The sequence below is a fragment of the Callithrix jacchus genome, chromosome 2, assembly GCF_049354715.1.
Source record: "Callithrix jacchus isolate 240 chromosome 2, calJac240_pri, whole genome shotgun sequence".
NCBI classification, from domain to species: Eukaryota; Metazoa; Chordata; class Mammalia; order Primates; family Cebidae; genus Callithrix; species Callithrix jacchus.
Window position 1 is genome coordinate 3,440,454 of NC_133503.1, and position 26,823 is coordinate 3,467,276.

Sequence of the window (26,823 nt, forward strand, 5' to 3'; positions counted from 1 at the left end):
GATCTCACTCTGTCACCAAGGTTGGAGTGGAGTGGTGTAATCACAGCTCACTGCAACCTCAAATTCCCAGGCTCAAGCAATCCTCCCACCTCAGCCTCTCTAGTAGCTGAAACTATAGGTGCATGCCATCATGCCTGGCTCATTTTTCATTTTTATTTTTTGAGAGAAGGAAAGAAAAAGAAAAGAATGAGTAAAGGAGAGGAAGAAAGAGGAAGAGAAAGAGGAAGGGTGAATGGAAATATTGCTTTATTCAAAAAAAAAAAATGGGTATTAATAATGGCCAATCAATGTTTCATTTAAACCTATGAGTAGGTGTGATATGGTATTGACAAGAATGTATATTTTGTGTATTTGGAGAGCTCTATAAATATTTATTAAGTTTACTTGTTCCGGATCTGAGTTCAAGTCCTTGATATCCTTAATAATTTTCTATCTCATTGAATCTAAGTCTCTATGTATCTGGGTGTTCGGACCGTTAGCTCTTGTTGTTGCATTGATCCTTTTACCACTATCTTTGTTGCTTTAAAATCTATTTTATCCGATACGAGAATTGCAACTCCTGCTTTTTATTTATTTATTTATTTATTTATTTATTTATTTATGCTCTCCATTCGGTTGGTAAACCTTTCTCCACCCCTTCGTTTTGAGTCTTTGTATATCCTTGCATGTGAAACAGGTATGGATGTAACATGCTGTTGGGTTTTGGCTGTGTCTTTTGATTGGGGGATTTAGTCAATTTAAATTTAGGGTTACTGCCATTTGATGTTAACTGGCTGTTTGATCCATTCATTGATGTAAATTCTTCTTTATGTTGGTGCTCTTTACTTTTTGGTATATTTTTAGAAAGGCTAATACTGGTTGTTTCTTTCTGTGTGTAATGCTTCTTTCAGAAGCTCTTGTAAAGCAGGCCTGGTGGTAATAAAATCTCTGAGTACTTGCTTGTTCATAAAAGATTTTATTTTTCCTTCAGTTGTGAAGCTTAGTTTGGCTGGATATGAAATTCTGGGCTGAAGGTTCTGTTCTTTGAGGATGTTGAATATTGGCCCCCACTCTCTTCTGGTTTGTAGAGTTTCTGCTGAGTGATCTGCTGTAAGTCTGATAGGCTTGCCTTTGTGGGTAACCTGACCTTTCTCTCTGGCTACCCTTAGTATTTTCTCCTTTGTTTCAACCCTAGTGAATCTAACGATTATGTGCCTTGGGGTTGCTCTTCTTGAGGAGTATCTTTGTGGTGTTCTCTGTATTACCTGGGGTTGAATACTGACCTGCTTTGCTAGTTTAGGAAAATTTTCCTGACTAATATCCTGAAGGGTATTTTCCAGCTTAAATTCATTCTCTCCGTCACATTCAGGTACACCTATCAAACGTAAATTTGGTCTTTTCACATAGTCCCACATTTCTTGTAGACTTTGCTCATTCCTTTTTATCCTTTGTCTCTAATCTTATCTTCTTGTTTTCTTTCATTAAGTTGGACTTCGACCTCTGATATCCCTTCTTCTGCTTGAACAATTCGAGTGTTTAAACCTGTGCATACTTCTCGGAGTTCCTGTATTGTATTCTTCAGTTCCATTAATTCACTCATACTCCTCTCTAAGTTGTCTATTCTCAATAGGATTTCATCAAACCTTTTTTCAAAGTTCTTAGTTTCTTTACGTTGGGCTACAACATGGTCTTTTAACTCACCGAAGTTTCTTATTATCCATTCCTTGAAGAGTGATTCTGTAATTGGGATGCGCTCGTTCCCCATCAAGCCTTGTTCCATTGTTGACGTGGAACTGTGATCATCTTTAGAGGGAGAGGCGTTCTGATTTTGAGTATTCTCAGCTTTTTTATGCTGGTTTCTTCCCATCATTGTAAATTTATCGTCCTGTCGTCTTTGAAATTACTTTCATATTAGGTCTCTTGAGTAGACATCCAAGTTGTTAGTTCCCAGGGCCAGAACAGCGGCATTAAGACTGATGGTGCTTTTCTGCCCAGGATTCTCCTGTCTGGCTTCCTTCTTGTTTCTGAAATAGGCGACTCTGCCTTCCCGGGGCTCCAAACCTCAGTCAGAAGGGGAACCAGTCTCGTTTACTGTGCGCTGAGAGCTGCTGCGCTGAGAGCTGTTGTGCCGAGGTGCCATCAAAGCTGCTGTGCCGGCCTCAGGAGTAGTGCTGGGGACCCGCATGGGTCCTGCAAACCTCGGTCAGAAGGGGAGCCAGCCCTGTTTACTCTGCTCCGAGAGCTGCCGCGCTGAGGTGCTGGTGAAACCACTGCCCAAGGTGCCAGCGGAACCGCTGCGCCGGCCACGAGAGTCGCGCTGGCAACCCGTGTGACTCCTCCACTGGGGATCTTCTGCTCCATGAGCGACCAGAATTTGTCTGAAAGTGTGGCGTCCTCCTGTTCTCTGCGCTTTCACTGAGAGCTGAAATCCCTAGATGTTAGCGATCGGCCATCTTGGATCATTCCTATTTTTTATTTTTTAATTTAATTTTATTTTTAAATGGAGTTTAACTTTTCTTGCCCAGGCTAAAGTGCAATGGTGCAATCCCAGGTCACTGCGACCTCCACCTCATAGATTGGAGCGATTCTCCTGCCTCAGCCTCCCACGTAGCTGGGATTACAGGCATGAGCCACCATGCCTAACTAATTTTTGTATTTTTAGTAGAGGTGGGGTTTTGCCGTGTTAACCAGGCTGATCTCAAACTCCTAACCTAAGGTGATCCACCCTCCTCAACCTCCCAATGTGCTGGGATTACAGAAGTGAGGCACTGTGCCTGGTGAATTTCATTTTTGTAGAGACAGGGTCTCTCTATGTTGTCCAGGCTGGTCTTGAACTCCTGGCCTAAAGTGATCCTCCTGCCTTAATTTCTAAAGTGCTGATATTACCAGCATTGGCCACCATGCCTGGCTTCATGTTCATTTCTTTTTGCTGCTGCAACAAACTACCCTACCCTAGGGTTTAGGCAGGAAAATGGCTTGATCCCTCGAGGTTGAGGCTGCAGTTAGCTATAAGTGCACAACTGCACTCCAGCCTGGGTGGCAGCAGGACCTTGTCTCACAATAAAAATAGAAATACAAGAAAAATAGGCCAGGTGCGGTGGCTCAAGCCTGTAATCCCAGTACTTTAAGAGGCCGAGGCGGGTGGATCACGGGGTCAAGAGATCGAGACCATCCTGGTCAACATGGTGAAACCCCATCTCTACTAAAAAAATACAAAAAATTAGCTGGGCATAGTGGCGTGTTCCTATAATCCCAGCTACTCAGTAGGCTGAGGTAGGAGAATTGCCTGAACCCAGGAGGCAGAGGTTGCGGTGAGCCGAGATCGCGCCATTGCACTCCAGCCTGGGTAACAAGAGCGAACCTCCGTCTAAAAAAAAAAAGAAATACAAGAAAAATAATGAAATCTCAAGTCAGAGCCTTTTGGCTCTGCAGCCCTTGCAACCCTGAAGCCGTGCAGTGGGGTTTTTAATCACTGGGAATGAGGAGACCCCTGACCAGTGTTGTTGCCTGACTAATCAATGTTTCAAAAAATATATTAATTGCTTAATATATTAGTTGCTTAAAATATCACAAATCTACTATCTTACATTTCTGAGAGTCAGAAGCCCAAACGAGGTCTATTAAGGTAAAGTCAAGGTGTCAGCAGGCCTGCATTCCTTCTGGAGGCTCTGAAGTGTTCCCTTGGCTTTTCCAGCTTCGGGAAGCCCCCCCCCCCCCGACCGCTTCCTTGGATCATGGCCCCTGACTCCATCTTCAAAGACAGAAGTGAAGCATCTTCAAATCTCCCTCTCTGACCTCTGCTTGCATCACCCCATCTGCTGCTCCAATTCTGACTCTCCTACCCTCTTTCTTTTATAAAGACCTTTGAGATTGCTACGCATGGTGGCTTTCATCCATAAGCCCAACGCTTTGGGAGGTCAAGGTAGGAGGAACACTTGAGGCCCACAGTTTGGAACTAGCCTGGACAACATAGTGAGACCCCACCTCTACAAAAGCATAAAAACAATATTAGCCGGACATGGCAGTGAGTGCCTGTAGTCCCAGCTACTTTAGAGGCTGAGGTGAGATGATTGCTTTAGCCCAGGAAGATGAGATCAGCCTGGGTGACTTAACTAAATCTCGTCTCTACAAAAACGAGCTGGGCATGGGTGACACGCATGTGTAATCCCAGCTCCTTGGGAGGCTGAGGTGGGAAGATCGCTTGAGCTCAGGAGGTCAAAGATATAGTGAGCTACGATCACATTCCTGCACTCCAGCCTGGATGACACAATTCAGGGAGATTCTGTCTGAAAAAAAGAAAAGAAATATATATTTCATCTGGAGGGTGAGAGCATCTTCCAGATAAGGTGATGTTAAAGCCGGGCATCCCTAGGCGTCCATCTCTTTCTTTCTCCCTCCTTCCCTCCCTCCTTCCCTCCCTCCCTCCCTCCCTCCCTCCCTCCCTCCCTCCCTCTTTCGTGCTTTTTGAGACAGGGTCTGGCCCTTTTGTCCAGGATAGAGTGCAGTGGCACAATCTCAGCTCACTACAACCTAAGCTTCTTGAGTCCCCAGCTCAAGCCATCCTCACCTCAGTTTTCCTAGTAGCTGGAACTACAGGTGCATATCACCATGCCTGGTTATTTATTTTATTTTATTTTTGAGATGAAGTCTCGCTCAGTAGCCCAGGCTGGAGTGTAGTAGTGTGATCTTAGCTGCACTATGACCTCTGCATCCAGGGTTCAAGTGATTCTCCTGCCTCAGCCTCCTGAGTAGCTGGGATTACAGGCATGCATCACCACACGATTTGTAGTTTTTATAGAGACAGAGTTTCACCATGTTGTTTAGGCTGATCTGAAACTCCTGAGTTTAAGCGATCCTCCCACCTCAACCTCCCAAAGTGCTGGGATCACAGGCGTGAGCCACTGCACCCAGCATGCACATCTCCTTCACTGGCTGTTTCTGAGATGTGCCCTTTACAGTGAACCAGGAATAGGAAATGAGCTGACCAGACGTGCTCGCTCACATCTGTAATCCCGGCACGTTAAGTGATTGAGGTGGGAGAATTGCTTGGACCCAGGAATTTGTGGCCAGCCCGAGCAACAAAACACCCCATTTCAACAAAAAATAAAATAAATTAGCCAGATGTAGTGGTGCAGGCGTGTGGTCTCAGCTACTAGGGAGGCTGAGGTGGGAGGACCACTTAAACCGAGGCAGTCGAGGCTGCAGTGAGCTATGGCTGCACATGCACACCAGCCTGGGCAACGAAATGAGACCTTGTCTCTCGGAAAAAAGAAAACAGCTGATTTTCTGAGTTCTGTAAGCTGTTCTAGCAAATGACTAAATCCAAGAAGGGGTCATGGAAACCCTGATTTATAACAGGTTGGTCAAAAGTACAGGTGATGACCTAGTACTTGCCACTGGCATGTGAAGTGAGGCCAGTCTCGTGGGACTGAGCCCCTAACCTTAGGGTCTGCGCCAGCTCCAGGTAGTGTCAGAACAATATTGTGGGTACCAAGTTACTATCCAGAGCACTGGAGAATTTGGTGTAGAACCTCCACACACACGTTCAGTGAGAAATGTGTGACTAGAGAGAAACGCAGGCTTCATTTTCTCACCTGCCTCCTTAACTGCAGAGGAGACGCAGTGCGTGGTGCTCATGAACAGAGCAAGCGTTAGAGTCACACCAGGCCCTACATCCGCCTCAGTCTTAATACCATGTGAGCATGGGCAAAGCTCCGTATCCCCAAGTCTTCATCACTTCGTTCAGCAAATGGGGCTAACTGTGGCGCCTGCCTGTGATTTTGGAGAATTCATGAAACACTATGCTTGATGTTACTGTGACCATCACAGCTATTCCCAACTATTTGACAGGCACAGTGATGGATGATGACATCACAAAATTAGAAACTGTAGTGAGGTCTCTTTGGCAAAATTCCATACAAGCAAATTACTGTCTCTCCAAAGTATTCCTGCCACACTTAATTCAGCATTCCCTGAAGAACATGTGCCATCTTAATTGTCCAGGTCTTTACAGAGCTGCTTTCCCTGCCGGGAACGCTCCATCCCATCCCAGCCCACTCCCCATGCCTCCACCTCCCCCTTCCCTCCCCACTCTCATACAACTCTTCCTCATCTTTCAAACCCCGGCTTTAACGTCACCTTATCTGGAAGCTGCTCTCACTCCCAGAAGTGCTTCCCACTGCTCTTGAGGCATGCACTATTATTTGATCATTATTGAGTTATTGTCCAAGTCTTTTTGTACCTGAGTAACATGCTGCCCAGTCAGTCTCTTCCTGGACTCTGAAGTCTTTCATGGTAAATCCAGCTGGAAGTGACATAAAGACATTCTTGAAAAATAAAAGAAGGAATGACAAGGACATCAGTATTTAGAAGTTTTAAATGGCATGTGGAAAGTAAGCAAAACTCAAGAGCTTCTAGGAAAAACATAGGAGGGAAGGTGTTACTGGGAAATATGCTAAAGAGTTCATGTTTATTTTACTTTATATTTTTGAGAAAGAATCTTGCTCTATCGCCTTGGCTGGACTGCAATGGTACCATCACAGCTCACTGCAGCCTCAGCCTCCAGAGGTTCAGCCATCTTCCATCCTAATTTTTATCTTATTTAAGAAACACAGTGTTACTGTGACTAAGGCTGGAGTGCAGTGGTGTGATCACAGCTCACTGCAGCCTCAGCCTGCAGAGGGTCAGCCATCTTCCATCCTAATTTCTAACTTATTTAAGAAACGCAGTCTTACTGTGACTAAGGCTGGAGTGCAGCTTTAGTAACACTCCACAGTGGACTCCATAGTAAAGTGGATCACAGCTCACTGCAGCCTCAGCCTCCTAGGCGCAAGTGATCCTCGAGTCACACACCTCCCCAGTAGCTGGGACCACAGGTGTGCAATGCAATGTCCAGCTCATTTTACTTTTAATTTTTAGTAGAGACAGAGTGCCGCTATATTGACCAGGCTGGTGGTGATCCCCTACCCTCAAGCAGTTCTCCCACCTCAGCCTTCCAAAGTGCTGGGATTACAGGTGTGAGCTGCCATACCTGGCTGAGGGGGTTAATTTTTTTTTTTTTTTTTTAGACGGTGTTTCACTGTTGCTACCCAGACCAGAGTGCAATGGCACGATCTCGGCTCACCGCAACCTCCACCTCCTGGGTTCAAGCAATTCTCCTGCCTCAGCCTCCCGAGTAGCTGAGACTACAGGCACACACCACCATGCCCAGCTAATTTTTGTATTTTTAGTAGAGACGGAGTTTCACCTCATTGACCAGGATGGTCTCGATCTCTTGACCTCGTGATCCACCTGCCTCGGCCTCCCAAAGTGCTGGGATTATAGGCTTGAGGCACCGCGCCCGGACATTTTTAATGATATAAAGAGCTCAAAGCAAATATTGGAAGGAGCCTAAACACCTATGGCGGCTGACTGGTAAATTATAATACATCCGTATAATGAAACATTATGCAACCGTGAAAAGGATCAAGACAGATGGATAGGTATTGGCACAGATGTCCAGGAAATATGAAAATGAGAAGTGGTATCCAATTAGCCTGTAAGTGTCTTGAAGAATATAGCCAATTATTTCCTGAGATAAGATGCGTCTAAAGAGTGAAGGAAGTTTTTCACTCCTTTATTTAAAAGTATTCACTATTTTTATAATTTAATATAAGATTAAATAAATAGATCATCAAATTTGCAAAAGACACATTAACTCTATAAATAAAGATAAAACATGGACAGTGCAGCCATGGTCGCTCGCTGTTTGGGAGGGGGTGGTGGGAGGATCACTTGAGGTCAGGAATTCCAGACCAGCCTAGGAAACATAGTAAGACCTCATCTCTACTTAAAAAAAAAAAAAAAAAAAAATTAGCCAGGCATGGTAGCATATGCCTATAGTCCCAGTTACTGAGGTGGAAAGACCACCTAAACCCAGGAGGTCAAGGCTGCAGTGATTTGAGACTGTACCACTATACTCAAGCTTGGGCTACAGAGCAAGACTTGGTCTCAAAAAAAAGGGCAGGGGGCAATAAAGAAATAAAGCTAGCTGGGCATGGCTGCTCACACCGTAATCCTAGCACTTTGAGAGGCTGAGTCAGGTGGATCACTCGAGGTCTGGAGTTTGAGACCATCCTGACCAACATGGAGAAACCCTATCTCTACTGAAAATATGAAATTAGCTGAATTAGCCAGGTATGGTGGCGCATGCCTGTAATCCCACCCACTTGGGAGACTAAGGCAGGAGAATGGCTTGAATCTAAGAGAAGGAGGTTGCAGTGAGCAGAGATCGCGCCATAGCACTCTAGTCTGGACAACAAGAGTGAAACTTCATCTCAAAGAAAGCAAGCAAGCAAGCTAATAAGCTAACATAAGAAAATATATTAAAATGTGACAAAAATAAAGCAATATGAGGTCTTTTATTTATTAAAAATAATCAAACAAAAAATAACTTTTTAAGTTATAATACCCTGTGCCGGCAAAGGTGCAGTGAAATGAGCATTTTCTTATACTATTAGTGGTGTTTAAATTGTATATAAGCCTTCCAGCGTAAAGCTTGGAAATTTTACAAAAATTGATACAGTTACTCACTATAGAGCCTCCCCCAACTCCTGGCCTCAAGCAATCCTCCCACCTCAGCCTCCCAAAGTGGTGGAATTATAGGCCGACAGCCACCATGCCTGAAAGCTGGGCAATTTACATCAAGTGTAATAAGAATACTAATGCCTTGTGACTCACAGTAGTCTCATTTCTGGAAATATCAACTATGGATATAATTCAACCTGTTTCAAAAGTCACATGCACAAACACAGGAGTAATATTTTTCTCTGTTTTAAAAACATATGGAATGCTTCACAAATTTGCATGTGATTCTTGCACAGAGGCCATGCCAATTTTTCTATTGTTCCAGCTTCAGTATATGTGCTACTGAAGCAAGCATGAGTAATTTAAGATCGAGCGGGTAAGTGAAAGAAGAAAGAGTTATGGGAAATTATAAATCAATGCTATTTATAGGTACCTAGTAACAGCTCAGAATATATTAGCTGCTACTTTTATTCTTTTTATGGTAATTCCACTTCATTAAAAATTGTCATTAAAAATTACCACTGTCATGGAACATCCTGTATTTAACAGTATAATTGTAAAAACAGATAGAGGCCAGGCGCACTGGCTCACAGTTGTAATCCCATTACTGTGAGTCCAAGGTGGGTGGATCACCTGAGGTCGGGAGTTTGAGACCAGCCTGATCAACATGGAGAAACCCCATCTCTACTAAAAAATACAAAATTACTTGCTGGGAAAATCCTTTTGATTTGGGTAATTAAAAAAAAAAAAGAAAAGAAAATACAAAATTAGCCGGGCATGGTGGTGCCTGTAATCCAAGCTACTTGGGAGGCTGAGGCAGGAGAATCGCTTGAACCTGGGAGGTGGAGGTTGTGGTGAGCTGAGAGCACACCATTGCTCTCCAGTCTACGCAAAAGAGAGCAAAACTCCATCTTAAAAAAAAAAAAAAAAAAAAGGCCAGGCACAGTGGCTCACACCTGTAATCCCAACAGTTTGAGTGGCCAAGGCAGGTAGATCACCTGAGGTCAGAAGTTCAAGACTAACCTGACCAACATGGTGAAACCCTGACTCTACAAAAATTAGCTAGGCATGATGGTGGGTACCTGTAATCTTAGCCACTCAGGAAATTGAGGCGGAAGAGTCACTTGAACCCAGGAGGTGGAGGTTGCAGTGAGCTAAGATTGTGCCATTGCACTCCAGCCTGGGCAATAGAGCAAGACGGTCTCAAAAAACAAACAACAACACCAAAAAAAAAAAAAAAAACCAGATACAATTTGTTTCTTGGTGTATGGGGGGATTGGTTCCAGTTCCTCCATTTCTGTGTATACCAAAATCCATGCATATTCAAGTTTTCGAAGTCAGACCTGTGGAATCCACATATAGGAAAAATTAGAAAACTAGTAAACTGTGGTGACAAGCATCTCTAGTTGCAGCTACTTGTGAGGCAGAGGCAGGACTGCTTGAGCCCAGAAGGTTGAAGCTGCAGTGAGCCATAACTGTACCACTGCACTCCCATCTGGGCAACAGAGTGAGACAGAAGGTTGACTTTTTAATAGAATTTTTCTATTCACTTAAAGATATGGTCAGGATGGTGGCAGATGAAAATTCTTCATACAATAATTATCTAATCCAATTAATGCCGAGCACAGACCAGTGATTCAGGGATTACGGGCTCAAGTGCATCCAAAAAGACCCTTCCCACACCAGTCTTCTCAGTGGGCAAATACAGAAGTCACTTAGCTCCCAAGGCATGTGCCTCAGCTGGCATTTTATCACAATCAACAGTAAGTGGTAGCTTGAAACATTATGAGGTTCCTTCCTAAAAATCACCCGCATCCCATTTCCCATTGGCAATGACCTCAACGCTGCCCCTTGGATAATCAAACCTATGCCCAAATCCCATCTGTGTGGGTCTATCTCCTGGGACCCTTCCTAGCATCAATTCTGTATTTGTCAGAGTCCAATCAAAAGACATAAACCACCCAAAGTTTAAAGTGGTAAAATTTAAAATAAAAAATTATTAATTATAACACGGTAGCAGCATAATGAGAAATTAGCTACAAAAGTAGAGAATACTAGAGAACATAGGACTAGCAGAGGCCAGGCCAGGCATGGTGGCTCATGCTTATAATTCCCGCAATTTGGGAAGCCAAGGCAAGAAGATTGCTTGAGGCCAGCAGTTTGAGACCAGCCTGAGAAACACAGTGAGACCTTGTCTCTAAAAAAAAAAAAGGCCAGGTGGCTTATGTCTGCCTACAATCTCAGCACTTTGAGAGGCAGAGGCAGGAGAACCACTTGAGGCCAGGAGTTCGAGACCATCCTGGGCAACATAGCATACTCCCATCTCTACAACAAAAAATAAAAAATTTAGCTTTGTGTGGTGGTGTACGTCTGTAGTCCCAGCTACTTAAGAGGCTGAGGTGGGAAGACTGCATGAGCCCAGGAGCCTGAAGCTAAAGTGAGCCATGATCACACCACCGCAATGCAGCTGAATGACAAAGCGAGACCCTTTTTTAAAAAAGAAAAGAAACACAAGTTTTTATCACTTTGTCAGAGTAACCAAGTTTGAGGAGAAACACAGAACAAAAGAGCACAGAATGGTGAGGGTGGTGGCTGGTTAGCCTCAGTTGCTAGCTAACTGGCCTCTGAAAAATTTGCTGCTAAAACCCCAACTCTGGGGGTCAGCCATGCAGTGAAACGATGAATGCCAAATGCATTACAAACGCTCATCATCTTCCTTTACATGCCTTCCAGTGAAAAATTCCTAAGTGCCTAAATACCAAGTGGCCTGAAATGATAGCAGCTGCTTATTAAAGAAATAAAATCTCAGCCAGGTACAGTGGCTTATACCTTTAATCCAAGCACTTTGGGAGTCCAAGGCAGGCAAATAACCAGAGGTCAGGAGTTCAAGAACATCCTGGCCAACATGGCGAAACCCCATCTCTACTAAAAATACAAAAATTAGCTGGGCATGGTGGCACACACCTGTAATCCCAGCTACTCCAGAGGCTGAGGCAGGAGAATCGCTTGAACCCAGGAGGCAGAATTTGCAGTGACCAGAGATCATGCCATTGTACTCCAGGATGGGCAACAAGAGCAAAACTCCATCTCAGAAAAAAAATAAAATAATATTTCAATTTTTTTTCCCCATGAAGTCTCACTCTGTCACCCAGGTTGGAGTGCAGTGGCGCAATCTCGGCTCACTGCAACCTCTGCCTCCTGGGTTCAAGCGATTCTCCTGCCACAGCCTCCCAAGTAGCTGAGATTACAGGCATGTACCACTATGCCCAACTAATTTTTGTATTTTTAGTAGAGACGGGGTTTCGCCATGTTGGCCAGGATGGTCTTGATCTCTTGCCTCACGATCCACCTGCCTTGGCCTCCCAAAGTTCCAGGATTGCAAGTGTGACCCACTGTGCCCAGCCTTTAACATATCAATTTTTAAAAACCATGAGTCAAATATTATTTTCCTCTTCCCATTTTGCAGGTGCTCAACCTAAAGAACAGAAAACTTAAGGAATTGTTCTAAGTGGCAGAGCACAGAGTTAAATACTATCACTTTGGCCTCAAAGTTTGTGCTTTTTTTTTTTTTTGAGACGGAGTTTCGCTCTTGTTACCCAGGCTGGAGTGCAATGGCGCGATCTCGGTTCACCGCAACCTCCACCTCCTGGGTTCAGGCAATTCTCCTCCCTCAGCCTCCTGAGTAGCTGGGATTACAGGCACGCACCACCATGCCCAGCTAATTGTGCTTTATTACTTTAAAATTCATCTTTTTTAAAACCAAGAGACTTATGCAAAATTCCGCTAGGATTCAAAAACAGCCTCTTATTTTTCCAGACCATGGGTGTGGGCAGCATTCAAGCTGCATTTTCTTTACTTATGTATGTCCTGTTTGGATGGAGACATAACAGGAGCTCCCTCAGTCACTGTGCACCGGAAAGGAAAGTGAAGAGAAGCACAGGGAAGCCACTTATACCATCTTGCAGCTGCTGAACCAATGTATTTTTGTATTTTTTAGTAGAGACGGGGTTTCACCATGTTGGCCAGGATCTCGATCTCTTGACCTCGTGATCCACCCACCTCGGCCTCCCAAAGTACTGGATTACAGGTGTGAGCCACCATGCCTGGCCTCAATTATCAATATTTAGTGGCTCACAAGATTGATCCAGGAATAACAGAGCTGATAAAACCCAGCAAAATAAACTTAATTCAAGTGCCGAGGCATACCAAGGGCCACCACAGTGCCTCTGAACACCATGGACGCAGTGGTCACTATTCTTGTTCCAATGAAGATGACTGAGTACAGGATGGGGGACTGCAGGGACAAAGGACAGTGCCAGCTCAGAGCTAGGCATTTCCACCAGGAACTTACAGCCACACCTGTTGTCTCTAGCTAGAAAAAAATTTTTAGTAAAGTCATTTTGTTGTTTTAATTCCAGAAATGACTACATTGGCAAACAGAACTTTTTTATTATTGTTGTTACCGAGGCAGAGTTTCACCGTGCTGTCCAGGCTGGAGTGCAGTGCTGTGATCTCAGCTCACTGCAGCCTCTGCCTCTCAGCTTCAAGCCATTCTCCTGCTTCAGCCTCCAGAGGGAAGGGATTACAGCTGGGATTGCAGGCATGTGCCACCACAACTGGCTAATTTTTTGTACTTTTTTTTGTGACAGGGTTTCACCATGTTGGCTAGGATGGTCTTGAACTCCTGACCTCAGGTGATCTGAAAGCCTCAGCCTCCTAAAGTGCTGGGATTACAGACATGAGCCAGCACACCCAGCCTAAAACTTATTTTTTAACAAAAAACTTGATTTTATCACTCCCATGGACAATCCTTTCAAGTCATCGAATTCCAAACCAGGTAGGACCTCAAACTCTGGGTTTGATTCAAACACAGGATATGGTACTTTTACTGCCTCAGTAAGTCCAAGAGCTTAAGCAGAAAGTGCAGACGAACATAATCTGTGGAAGATAAAATTTGGCACAGACATTCTTTTATCTGTATCTGCATTCTCAAGTACACTATGGACAAGTTCCCTACAATCAAACAATATCCACTTCATATTGAAGGCATTTTGCTTAGGATATTGGTAAAATCCGAAGAAGAAGCCTAAAAAATAAGTACTTTTAGGAGAAACTTTTTAATACTTTCTGGCTTATTGTCTGTTTGTTTTTGAGACGGAGTCTCGCTCTGTCACCCAGGTTGGAGTGCAGAGGTGCGATCTCGGCACACTGCAATTTCCATCTCACAGGTCCAAGTGATTTTCCTGCCTCAGCCTCCAGAGTAGCTGGGACTACAGAAATGTGCTACTACACCCAGCCACTTTTTTGCGTTTTTGGATAGATATGGGCTTTCACCATGTTAGCCAGGATGGTAACAATCTCCTGACCTTGTGATCCATCCGCCTCAGCCTCCCAAAGTATTGGGAGAAACAGGAAATGTTAACACCTTGTATTGAGATAAAGGACCCAGCGAGCCTCATGTTTTCTATAAGCAGTCCCTCCCTGTTACACACTTGAATAAGGTGAAGATTAAGATAATAAAAGCCTCCCCAGCTAAGTCTGTTTACCCCACATTCCTTTGTCTCTACTCTCTTTACTCAAACTTTGTGCTAGATGGTCCTCTTGGGGGAGGCTGAAAAAGAATTACGTGTTAATGGTGTTTATTCTGGGCCCCAGAACCAAAAATTTTTATCACTCGTAAAATCACTCTTTTAACCATGTTAATTATCCACAAGCATGTTGACTTAACACCTGTGTTATTACCTCTGTACTGACTAAATGGGAGAAGGAACAAGGAGTTGTAGTCAATTAGCTGCAATCACCCTCTAAAAACAGCTGAGGACCCCCAGCCCAACTTCACACTGCATTCTGTATGTAACAGCGTATTTCATTCATCCATTGCTGAGTCAAGATCTGCAGGACAGACCTCCACAAGTAGCGATCAATGTCGCAGAGCAGCCTGGAGGCCCTTGATAAGATGACTTCTGAGCCACAATCCAAAGCAGAGAGTGAGCCATACAGACACTAGGGAAGAATGTCCCAGGCAGAGGGAACAGCAAGGCTCAGAGACAGGACAGGGTCAAGCCTGCCTGGCGTGCTAAACGAAACACCATGAGCTCAGTGTTTACAAAGAGGAGTAAGAGCAGGACAGCAGCAGGAAGCACAGTGAGACAGACAGCAGGGGGCCAGATCATGTAGAAAACAAAGCCAGTGAAGAGTTTGAACAGAGGGGTAAACATGATCTTTTTTTTTTTTTTGAGACGGAGTTTCGCTCTTGTTACCCAGGCTGGAGTGCAATGGCGTGATCTTGGCTCACTGCAACCTCCGCCTCCTGGGTTCAGGCAATTCTCCTGCCTCAGCCTCCTGAGTAGCTGGGATTACAGGCATGCGCCACCATGCCCAACTAATTTTTTTTGCATTTTTAGTAGAGACGGGGTTTCACCATGTTGACCAGGATGGTCTTGATCTCTTGACCTCGTGATCCACCCACCTCGGCCTCCCAAAGTGCTGGGATTAAAGGCGTGAGCCACCGTGCCTGGCCCGGTAAACATGATCTTAATTCCACTGTAAAAGAATTGTTCTAGCTGTTGTATTGAGAGTAGACTGGCTGGGTGCAGTGGCTCACTCCTGTAATCCCGACACATTAGAAGGCCAAGGCAGGCAGATCACTTAAGGACCGGAGTTCAAGACCAGCCTGGCCACTATGGTGAAAACCTGTTTCTAATAAAAAAAGCACCAAAAATTAGCAGGGCATGGTGGCTCATGCCTGTATCCCAGCTACTAGGGAGGCTGAGGCAGAAGAATCTCTTGAACCCGGGAGATGGAAGCTGCAGTGATCCGAGATTGCAGCACTGTGCTCCAGCCTTGGTGACACAGCAAGATTCCACTTAAAAAAAAAAGAGAGAGAGAAAGAGAGTAGACTGAAGGAAGTAAGCACGGAAAAAAGAAAACCAGTTAGGAGACTACAGAGATAATCGAGGTGAGAGATGATGGCAGATGAATTCAGGGTGGCAGCAGTGAGGCATGAAGAGGGACAGAGTCTGGGATATATTCTGAAGTTGAATCAACAGGACACTGGAAGACAGGATCATCTTGGAAAATCTTGGAACTACTGTAGAATCCAATGAAGCTAAATGGCACTAAATTCCAACATCCACTGTGAAATCATGGGAACAGGGGTTTGTTCATCTCAGCTACCTAGTGTCTCACCCAGTACTCGGCACATAATGGGGATATAAAAAGTCTTCAATTCTTAAATGAATAAATGTGGAACTGAATATATTACAAAGCCAAAAGACCTGCAGTTTGATAGGTCATTAGGAGGTCAAAAAGCATCTGGTACTAAACATATTTTACTAACAGTGGGTCCCCCTCCTCTGAGTGAATCTATTTCTTTTTTTTCTTTTTAGAGACAAAGTTTCTCTCTGTCACCCAGACTGGCAGTGGCTCAATGTCAGTTCACTGCAACCTCTGCCTCCCAGGCACAAGCAATTATCATGCCTCAGCCTCCCGAGTAGCTGGGACTACAGGCACTCACCACCATGCCCAGGTAATTTTTTTTCTTTTTTTGCATTTTAGTAGAGATGGGGTTTCACCATGTTGCCAAGGGGGGTCTCAAACTCCTAAGCTCAAACAATCCACCCACCTTGGCCTCCCAAAGTGCTAGGATTGCAGGCATGAGCCACAATGCTCAGCCTGAATCTATTTCTTTCTATTTAAAAAATTCCCTTTATAAGCTGGGCACAGTGGCTCATGCCTGTAATCCCAGCACTCTGGGAGGCGGGGCGGGTGGATCCCAAGGTCAGGAGTTCGAGACTAGCCTGGCCAAGATGGTGAAACCCTGTCTCTACTAAAGGTATAAAAATTAGCTGGGCGTGGTGGCACGTGCCTGTAGTCCCAGCTACTCGGGAGGCTGAGGCAGGAGAATCGCTTGAACCCAGGAGGCGGAGGTTGCAGTGAGCCGAGATTGTGCCATTGCACTCCAGCCTGGGTGCCAGAGTGAGACTCCATCTCAAAACAACACCACCACCAACAACAAAACTCTTTCCTTTAAAACAATTTCAAGGAGATGTTAAGAAGAAAAAAAGAGAAAAAAATTCCCTTTATTTCATGGTAGTAAGATATGAATGTGATAAACAACCTCATATAATATAGCTGAGAATCTGAACAACTAGGCAATTTCCCTGAGACGCTGGATGTAGATAGCAAACCTCATACCACCTCAGCAACTCCCATCTGAAATACTGGGATAAATGTTACACAAGTAGTAAGTTCATGTTCTTATAAATAGTGAATCATGAACTAGGCATGGTGATTAACACCTGTAATCCCAACACTTTGGGAGGCCAAGGCAGGCAGATCACCTGAGGTCAGGAGTTTGAGACCAGCGTTGGCCAACATGGTAAAACCGCATCTCTACTAAAAATACAAAAACTAGCCAGGTATGGTGGTGGGCACCTGTAGTTCTAGCCATCTGGGAGGCTGAGGCAGGAAAATCACTTGAACCCGGGTGGCAGAGGTTGCAGTGAGCCAAGATGATGCCACTGCACTCCAGCCTGGGCAACATAGTGAGATTCTGTCTCAAAAATAAAATAAAATAAATAAAATAAGAAATAAAGACATGTAGATAGAATAGAATGTCACTTACGTAAACAGGTGTTCAGGGCTGGTGTGGAGGAGTTGTAGATGAGGAGGAAAGTTGACTTGGAGACAATGGAGGCCCACTGGAGTTACTGGGTGAGGAAAGGAGGGAAAGAGAAAAAGGAAAAGGGTAAGGGGAGTGGAAGACTGGCCTCAGTGTGGAGGTCACCTCTGATTGCCGACAAAGGCAGTGGAAATGTTGGGGAAGGTCTGAAAACATTGCTAAAGGTTGGTGGTTTCAAAAATCTTCTAACATTTTCTTTATTTTAAAAGAAAAAGCATCTCAAGGGTTTAGTATGAGTTGTTTTTTTCCCATGGATTTCAGAGTAAGAGATCCATTCAGCCACAGGAAAGAACTCCAGTGTGAACCCCATTTGAATACTACCATCAGACATGAGACATCACACTCTCCTCCTCTGAGGTCAAACGCATCTATTCACTTGCAGCTTGGCCTCCTCTTCTGCTCACCCTCACCTCCTTTTCTGGCATCTGCTCCTCCCATGCAGGACTTCACACCCTCCTCACAGAGTGAGATGCCACCTCCCACTCTTCAAGGCTTGATCACATCCCTGGCTCCACGACATTCTCACTTGTGACAGCTACATTTCACCAAGCTGAGGATACACTGAACCTGTGGCGAGTTTAAGCAGACAATTCTGATGGCCACAAAATTCTTTTGACATGTGGTCTGTGACATGAATTGTTTTTGTCCAAAGACAAATGCACACCCACGGGCAGGCCAAGTAAGGTTATGCTAGAATGAGGAACCACCAAGCACCTTTAATTCCTTCCAAGATCTTTTATGAATGGGACAAAATCAAGTGCTGTTAGTGATGGCATAAGTGGAGATTCTCCTTCTGGTGACAGCTGCTGCACTCTGGTGACGATGGCAGGCCTGGGACTGCTCCAGCACCCAATTCTGTCAGTGTCTTCTATGGCACTGACATATTCTTTATATCATACGGCCTTCACATTCTCAGTTTCTGCAATCATTGTCACATCTGCCCATAAAAAAAGTGGTGACCGCACTCATCACAACCTTGAATTTCAGCTTCGTCATTAGAAATGAAGGTTTATACAGGTTTCATCACGTTCAAACTCATCCACACTGAAGCTCCACCTACAGGAATATTTTTCTTTCTCTATGACTTCCCTTAGCAAAAAACGTGTAACTCCCAATCTTCAATTCTTTACCAATACCTTGATTCTTTGGCTAAATCAAGAGCATGATGAGGGCTGGGTGCTGTGGCTCACACCTGTAATCCCAGTACTTCAGAAGGCCAAGGCGTGTAAATCACAAAGTCAGGAGTTTGAGACCAGCCTGGTCAACATAATGAAACCCCGTCTCTTCTAAAAATACAAAAATTAGCCAGGCATGGTGGTGTGCACCTGTAATCCTAGCTACTCGGGAGGCTGAGGCAGGAGAACTGCTTCAACCCAGAAGGCAAAGGTTGTGGTGAGCCAAAATCATGCTACTGCACTCCAGCCGGGGTGACAAAGCGAGACTCCAGCTCAAAAAAAAAAAGCATGCTGAGGAGACTAACTTGTAAGTTAAATATTGAGTTTTGTCTTCTCCAGTGCAGGACTACTGGACAAAGATAATTTTCTTACTCTACTACAGAATTTCTCAACCACTTTCCAAGCCATAATCTACACAAAATCTCTTTGGCACACTGACTGACCTTCACTAATTGCCCCAAGGTACTGTGAGAGCCGAAGCGGCAGTATTTTAGGACACACCCTTAACCCAATTGGAGACCATTTATTCATCTGAGTATTCATGAAAATGATTAACCGTACAAATTCGTAAACACCTAATATACACACAAAATTCATACTTGATTCCCAACACTTATTTTTTGAAAATGTAAAAGCTTACACTAAATGGCCATTTTATCGGTTCTTGGCAACTTAAGTTCCTAAGGTGGCAGATGATCTACAAACTGTGGTCACTTACTCTGACAATGCACAATGGCAAACAAAAAGATGGGAATGAAAGAAAGGCACGCTTAGAGCGCTAATAAAATAGGCCAAGCACGGTGGCTCACACCTGTAATCTCAGCACTTTGGGAGGCTCAGGCAGAAGGATCACCTGAGCCCAGGAGTTTGAGACCAGCCTGGCCAGTATGGGGAAACCTCATCTCTACACAAAATATAAATCTTAGCCAGGCACGGTGCCGCATGCCTGTAATCCCTGTTACTCAGGAGGCTGAGGCAGGAGAATTGCTTGAGCCTGGTTTCAGTGAGCCAAGATCACACCACTGCACTCCAGCCTGGGTGACACAGTGAGCCTCTGTATGAAAAAAAGGAAGAAAAAAAAAAAAGCTTGAGTTATGCCTACACTGCATCTGTCCATATTGATATATCAAGGAGTGCCTGTACTGAGCTTCTGCAAAAGGTTTTTTGGGAAGGTGAAGGAAGTAGTAGTTCTATCATTTTAAAAGATTATTTTTTAAAAACTTAAAGATTAATCTGTGCTTTTAAAAAGGATTTACAACTATTTTACCTGTTTTATTTGTTCTTGGCCAAGTAACTTCAGTTGTACTGTAAGAAATTCTGATCTGTAAAAACATAGCTGATATTAGTATTATAATAAAGCATTTAGAAGAAATTTACAGGCCTTTCTCACACAGCTATGCACTGCTAATTATTATTATTATTTGAGATGGACTCTCATTCTGTCGCTCAGGCTGGACTGCAATGGCATGATCTCAACTCACTGCAACCTCTGCCTCCCAGGTTCAAGCAATTCTCATGCCTCAGCTTCCCGAATAGCTAGGACCACAAGTGCATGCCACCACACTCGGCTAATTTTTTTATTTTTAGTAGATGTGGAGTTTTGCCAGTTGGCCAGGCTGGTCTCAAACTCCTGACCTCAGGTGATCCACCCGCCTCAGCCTCCCAAAGTGCTGGTATTATAAGCATGAGCCACTGTGCCCAGCCAATTTTTAAGCATTCTGCCTACATTTTACAGTGGAAAAAAAAAAAATTCATTTTGGTGACTTGAATTTTTTTTTTTTTTTTTTGAGACAGAGTTTTGCTGTTGTTACCCAGGCTGGAGTGCAATGGCATGATATCGGCTCACTGCAACCTCTGCCTTCTGGGTTCAAGCAATTCTCCTGCCTCAGCCTCCTGAGTAGCTGGGACTACAGGTGTGCACCACCATGCCCAGCTAATTTTTGTATTTTTAGTAGAGACAGGGTTTCACCTTGTCGACCAGGATGGTCTCGATCTCTTGACCTTGTGATCTACCTGCCTCGGCCTCCCAAAGTACTGGGATTATAGGTGTGAGCCACTGCGCCCGGCCGACTTGAATTTTTAAAATAGCAACTTTCAGACATTCAGGTGAGATCACCTGGATGTCTCCAAAGTCATCCTTTTTATAAGATAAATATGAAAAAGTCACTTTTCCCCCAAACCAGCTCAATTCTGTTTCTGAATCTCAGATGAACTGTCCCACAGCACAGTAAGAAGCAACTTGGTGTCATCTTAAACCTTTCCTCTTCATTATAACTCAGCCCCAACGAGTAGCTGAGATTACAGGTGTCTGCCACCATGCCTGGCTAATTTTGGTATTTTTTTTAGTAGAGACAGGGCTTAACCATGTTGGCCAGGTTGATCACGAACTCCTGACCTCAGGTGATCCACCTACCTCAGCCTCCCAAAATGCTAGGATTACAGGCATGAGCCACTGCACCCAGCCATAAATACTGTTTGGAAGCAGCCTTTTGCTACTATCTGCTCATGACTGTAATAATCCTCCTCCATTGGCTGCTGCACTCTAGCGCATTTCAGGCTACACTTCCATCTGCACTGCAACCACGGGACCTTGTGAGCATGCTATTTTAAAAAGAAACAACTTTCCACAAAGAATTCACAGAATAAGAAATAAAAATAGTAAGCAGAGGCTGATTTAGATTAAAAGAGGCATAACAACCAAAGTTAGTACATGAAGACTGTTTGGGTACAGATTTAAAGCAAATTTTTTTCAGATAACGAGAAATGAGATGTTTTTCATATAAGAGTGAGGAAACTTGGCCGGGCGTGGTAGCTCACGTCTGTAATCCCAGCACTTTGGGAGGCCCAGGCAGGTGGATCACGAGGTCAAGAGATCAAGACCATCCTGGTCAACATGGTGAAACCCCGTCTCTACTAAAAACACAAAAGTTAGCTGGGCATGGTGGTATGCGCCTGTAGTCCCAGCTACTTAGGAGGCTGAGGTAGGAGAATTGCTTGAACCCAGAAGGCGGAGGTTGTGGTGAGCCGAGATCACACCATTGCACTCCAGTCTGGGTAACAAGAGCAAAACTCCGTCTCAAAAAAAAAAAAAAAGAGTGAGAAAACTTGACTACATATGAGCTGACACCAAAAAATCATTGTTAATTTTGTCAGATGTGATGAGATAATGGCTGTGTAAGAAAATGTTAATACCATTTGGGGATGCACGCTGAACAGATAAAATAACATGGGGACTGCAATACACTAAGAAAATGTTAATCCCCTCTGGGGATGCACGCTGAACAGATAAAATAACATGGGGACTGCAATACACTTTACAATATTCCTGCAAAGGGAGGTAAAGGAATAGAAGAACAAAATGTGGGACAATGGGGGCAATAGGGGAGGGACAGTGGGGGGGGAGTTGGGGAGAGATAGCATGGGGAGAGATGCCAGATATAGGTGAAGGGGAAGAAGGCAGCAAATCACACTGCCACGTGTGTACCTATGCAACGATCTTGCATGTTCTTCACATGTACCCCAAAATCTAATATGCAATAAAAAAAATGTGGGACAATATTAATGATCAGAGAAATCGAGGAACGGGTATTTCAGTGTTCACTGTACTATTTTCTCTACTTTTGAATAGGTATAAAAACTGTAATTTATAAGTTAAAAAAAAAACGCCAGGAGCAGTGGCTCATGTCTGTAATCCCAGCACTCTGAGAGGCCGAGGCAGGTGGATCACATGGTCAGAGGTCAAGCCCAGCCAGGCCAACATGGTGAAGCCCTGTCTCTACGAAAAATACAAAAAAAAAAAAAAAAATTAGCCAGATGTGGAGTCAGGCACTTGTAGTCCCAGCTACTCAGGAGCCTGAGGCAAGAGAATCGCTTGAACCCAGGAGGCAGAGGCTGCAGTGAGCCAAGATCATGCCACTGCACTGCAGCCTGGGAAACAGAGTGAGAATCTGTCTCAAAAAAAAAAAAAAAAAAGTAAAAATTAATTTACTAATCTCTGCTCTGAAGCCACATCCAAACAGAACTCTAAAAAGAAAGATTCAAGAAATTTACATGGTGCTATTTATATACAGGTCTCCCTTACACCTCTGTGCATACATTTAAATACTTTGCCACCTGATGGTTGGGAGTGGTTCAAAGCTGGGCATGGTATCACATGCCTGTAGCTCCAGCCACTTAGGAGACTGAGGCAAGAGGATAACTTGAGCTCAGGAGCTGTAGTCTAGCCCACAAAACCTAACAAGATCCTGTTTCTTTAAATAGAAAAGGGGAGACGTCAGGGAGCTCACTGATGAATTACTTTGGTGACATCGACGACTGCTGTCGAAACATACCATAAAATCCAAAATTACATCTACTGCCAGATTTTTCTCTTTACTTCTGGACTCGTTTATCCAACTGCCTCCTCCACCTCCACACCTCACCTTGAATGTCAAGTTGAAACGAATTGATTACTTTGTTCTTAGATTGGCTTTCCCCTAACATCTAAAGACTTGTCTTAAATTCTTACTTTATGTTATTAGCACCAAATCTGAACGGGTCTAGTATAGGAGCTCTTTGAGATAAGAAACACATGTGTTTTTGAGAAACCACAAATGAAACAATTACCATAGCTGTAAAAAAAAAAAAAAAAAATATGCCCATAAACAAATAACAGTAAAAACTTAGAGGTTTTCAGGAAAACTGGAGAATGATGTTAAATAAAATCATTCTGTTAATTCAACAAGAAAATATATAAACCTAATTCTAACAAACTTTCTATAAAATAAAAAAGAACCAATTGTCAGAGTTGAGAGTAAAAAGTGGAAGTTTTACAAAGAGATGAAGCCAATTGCAGAATGTACTCATCACACATCATCAAGGCTGCCCAAATCACACCCATCCCTCTTATTCCACTTAATATCACCTAAGTTGAAGACCAGCCTGGCCAACACGGAAAAATCCCATCTCTACTAATAATATGAAAATTACCCTGGCATGGTGGCAGGCAACTGTGAGGCAGGAGAACTGCTTGAAGCCAGGAGACAGTGAGCCAGAATCACACCATTCCACTCTAACCTGGGCAACAAGAATGAAAACTCCATCTCAAGAAAAAGAAAACAAATTCCTTTGGGAAGTCCTTCTACATTCACATCTCAACATGAGACTGGACAAAAGGGTATGGGATCATCACCAGACCTTTGGCTTTTACAGCTTGACCTATAAGGACAAAAGAAAAAGGGATACCATTTAAACACAATTTGTAGGTAAGGATAATTGAATCTGTATTGCTCTTTAAGAATACTGAATCTAGGGCCGGGCGCGGTGGCTCATGCCTGTAATCACAGCACTTTGTCATGAGGTCAAGAGATCGAGAGCATCCTGGTCACCATGGTGAAACCCCGTCTCTACTCAAAATACAAAAAATTAGCTGGGCATGGTGGTGCGTGCCTGTAATCCCAGCTACTCGGGAGGCTGAGGGAGGAGAATTGCCTGAACCCAGGAGGCGGAGATTGCGGTGAGCTGAGATCGCGCCATTGCACTCCAGCCTGGGTAACAAGAGCAAAAGTCCATCTCAAAAAAAAAAAAAAAACAACAAAAATTAGCTGGGCATGGTGGTGCGTGCCTGTAATCCTAGCTACTTAGGAGGCTGAGGCAGGAGAATTGCCTGAACCCAGGAGGCGGAGTTTGTGGTGAGCCGAGGTCGCGCCATTGCACTCCAGCCTGAGTAACAAGAGCGAAACTCTTTCTTAAAAAAAAAAAAGAAAAAGAAAAATAGAATACTGAATCTATATTTTTCTTTAACTCTTTTTTTTTTTTTGAAATGGAGTTTTGCTCTTGTAGCCCAGGCTGGAGCGCAGTGGCGCAATCTCGACTCACTACAAGTTCTGCTTCCCAGGTTCAAGTGATTCTTCTGCCTCAGCCTCCTGAGTAGTTGGTATTACAGGTGCCTGTCACCACACCCAGCTAATTTTTGTACTTTCAGTAAAGATGGGGTTTCTCCATTTTGGCCGGGCTGGTTTCAAACTCCTGACCTCAGGTGATCCACCCACCTCTGCCTCCCAAAGTGTTGGGATTACAGGCGTGAGCCACTGCACCCGGCCTTCTCTTTAACTTTTGTAATTTGATCTTTACTGCTATGATTGTAATTGAGTCCAAAGAAAACTAGTATGAGTAAAATGAAAACACCAAAAACGCTAATATTCTGTTTATCAAAGTCAGCTGTAAAACATCCCATTACAGCCGAGTGCAGTGTCTCACACCTATGGGAGCACTTTGGGAGGCCAACACAGGTGAATCACCTGAGGTCAGGAGTTCAAGACTAGCCTGGCTGACATGGGGAAACCCCAACTTTACTAAAAATGCAAAAAGTAGTCAGGCATGGTAGCACATGCCTGGTGATCCCAGCAACTCAAGACATACTCTCCCTCTCACCAAGTTGGAATCCCTAGCTACTTTTCAGAAGAGCAGAGTGTGTACCCCAATCCCAGCTTAGTATGGTTCACATCTGCATTTAACTCATAAAACCTGGCTACTCCCCATGCCCTGGAGAAAAAAAAAAGGTCTCTCTGTGGTGGGTATCATTCAGGATGGGACTGTTCCCATTCAGGATGGGCCTGCCCTGACCCTATGAGAAGGAAGCCCAGTTTCCCACCAGGTTGGCAGGGCTAGGAAAAGGAACGTGTTATAGTAGCCCCAAGACCAAAAAGAGGCAGCAGAGAGAGTAGGACAGCACTCCTAAGGAACTTATGCTGCTGCCTGAGTGAGGTGAGGAAAGAGTGCACCTCAGTGGCATGGGGGGTCAGAGAGGTGAGGTTCCAGGCTGGCTTTCCTCCTCATTTCCTGCCATGTTCCTCTGATCCCCTCCAGGCAAGCAGTTGCCTCTGGAGCCTGTACCCAAACGCAGCCCCCGATGGCCATGGCCCCAGGAGCGGCGCAGCAGGGAAGAGTCCCGGACAGAGGAGAGGCAGGCCAGGAAACAGTGGCCTCTGACTCCAGGAGGGGGGCCCTGCTCATGGATCCTGCTTTCTGGCCTCTTCTCCCTTACTCCTGGGCTGATCACCTGGGGAAGAACTGAGGCAAGGTTTCTCACCCTCAGGTCTGAGGGGTTCAATTACCAAGCCCTTAGGGAGGTGTGAGCCCCCTGAAATGATGCAAGGTTTTGTGTGAAGAGTGTGCACATGCATTTCTGGGAAAATGGTCCACAGCTCTCATTTTTGTCAGGCTCCATATTCAAAAAAGGTTAGAACTCTTGCTACAGAGCTGTGGAAGCAGCTAGGTGAGGGACCTGCCAAGGGTGCTCTGGGGACTAGCTGGACACTCCTGAGCCCACTGTCCCCTAGGTAGGCTGTGCTGCTTGGTATTTGCAGAGGTAACAGGGTGGGGCGTGCAGGGACTGTGAAATTGCCCTGAGATGACTCACAGGCCTCAGCTGGGACGTGAGGCGTACATCTGCAGCATCCTCCATCCCTAGAGCCATGGGGCCAGGAGAACTAGCCCTTGCAGTAAGTGAAAAGCCTATTATTGACTCCCTCCCTGGCCATGCAGACAGTGAACCAAGGGCACTCATATCAAGTAAATGTCTTGGTCTCTGTGACCGAGGTGACCAGTAGGCATTCCCAGGTGCAGGGAACCTCCTGACACTAAGTTATGCACCTGGTCACCTGAGGAAAGAGAAAGGACTATCCGAGGGGATGGGGCTGAGCTGGGTGTGGAGTAGTCCTTGTGGGTCTCGGTGAGTGGGAGGGGGAGCAGCATGACCCAGGCCTCGTGGCAAAAGGACAACCAGGAGACAGTCTGGAAAAAGTGCTGAACCCATGAGGGTTCAAGGCTGGCCAGAGAGGAAGGTGGGGTCGACTGGGAAGTTCCAAGGTCTGAAGATGGGCCCTGGAAGGCAGAAACCAGTTACGGTGGGCAGTCACCCGCACCCTGGGGGCCAGATGCATCCTTAGCCCAGAGCAAACACCAAGATTTCTGGCACTGGGTGTGACCTCAGTTTGGGGAGAAGCCCCAAGCCCCACCAGGACCACCTGCCCCTCAGACTACTTCAGATAATGAGCCGAAGCCAGGGGCAGGAAGCTAGACTGATGCCTACGGCGATCCCAACAAAGTCCCTGGTTCTCCCCAGCTATGGGGCTGAAGGGGAATTACAGCCCAAACCCCCAGATGCTGGCTCTGAAACTAACCCTGAGCTCTCAGTGCCCGTAGGGAGATACAATCAGCACGCTTTCCAGATAGAGAAATGGGCTCAGAGAAGTGCAAGAGCCTTAACCCATTCCCCAGACCAGGGTCCAGGCCCAGAGTATTCTTTTGTCACTGTGTCCACAGGGCAGCAGGTGCTCTGATGTATCCATCTGAGCCTGGTGACTTTCTCCAACTTTGGAAGCCCAGGAGCATGACCCATGTCCACAGATGTACCTGGCATGAAGCACGCCCAGAGGCAGA

The 26,823-nt window shown here is 44.9% G+C and overlaps 1 long non-coding RNA gene and 1 pseudogene across 11 annotated transcripts in view; both read right to left on the reverse strand.

The window, feature by feature from the left end:
- The window catches only part of LOC118151640 (uncharacterized), a 65,519-nt gene that overhangs the window by 32,978 nt on the left and 5,718 nt on the right, over window positions 1-26,823 (reverse strand). For 3 of the 11 annotated variants that reach the window (XR_013528559.1, XR_004740038.3, XR_013528555.1), the window contains exons 3-5: window positions 19,670-19,724; window positions 17,171-17,255; window positions 6,221-6,305 (exon numbers count right to left, since the gene is read on the reverse strand). This is a non-coding gene — a long non-coding RNA (uncharacterized LOC118151640). The remainder of the gene's footprint in view (window positions 1-6,220; window positions 6,306-17,170; window positions 17,256-19,669; window positions 19,725-26,823) is intronic. The other 8 variants (XR_013528556.1, XR_013528545.1, XR_013528550.1 and 5 more) reach the window with 6 other exon arrangements.
- Window positions 8,796-8,895, reverse strand: LOC118151893 (U6 spliceosomal RNA; annotated as a pseudogene).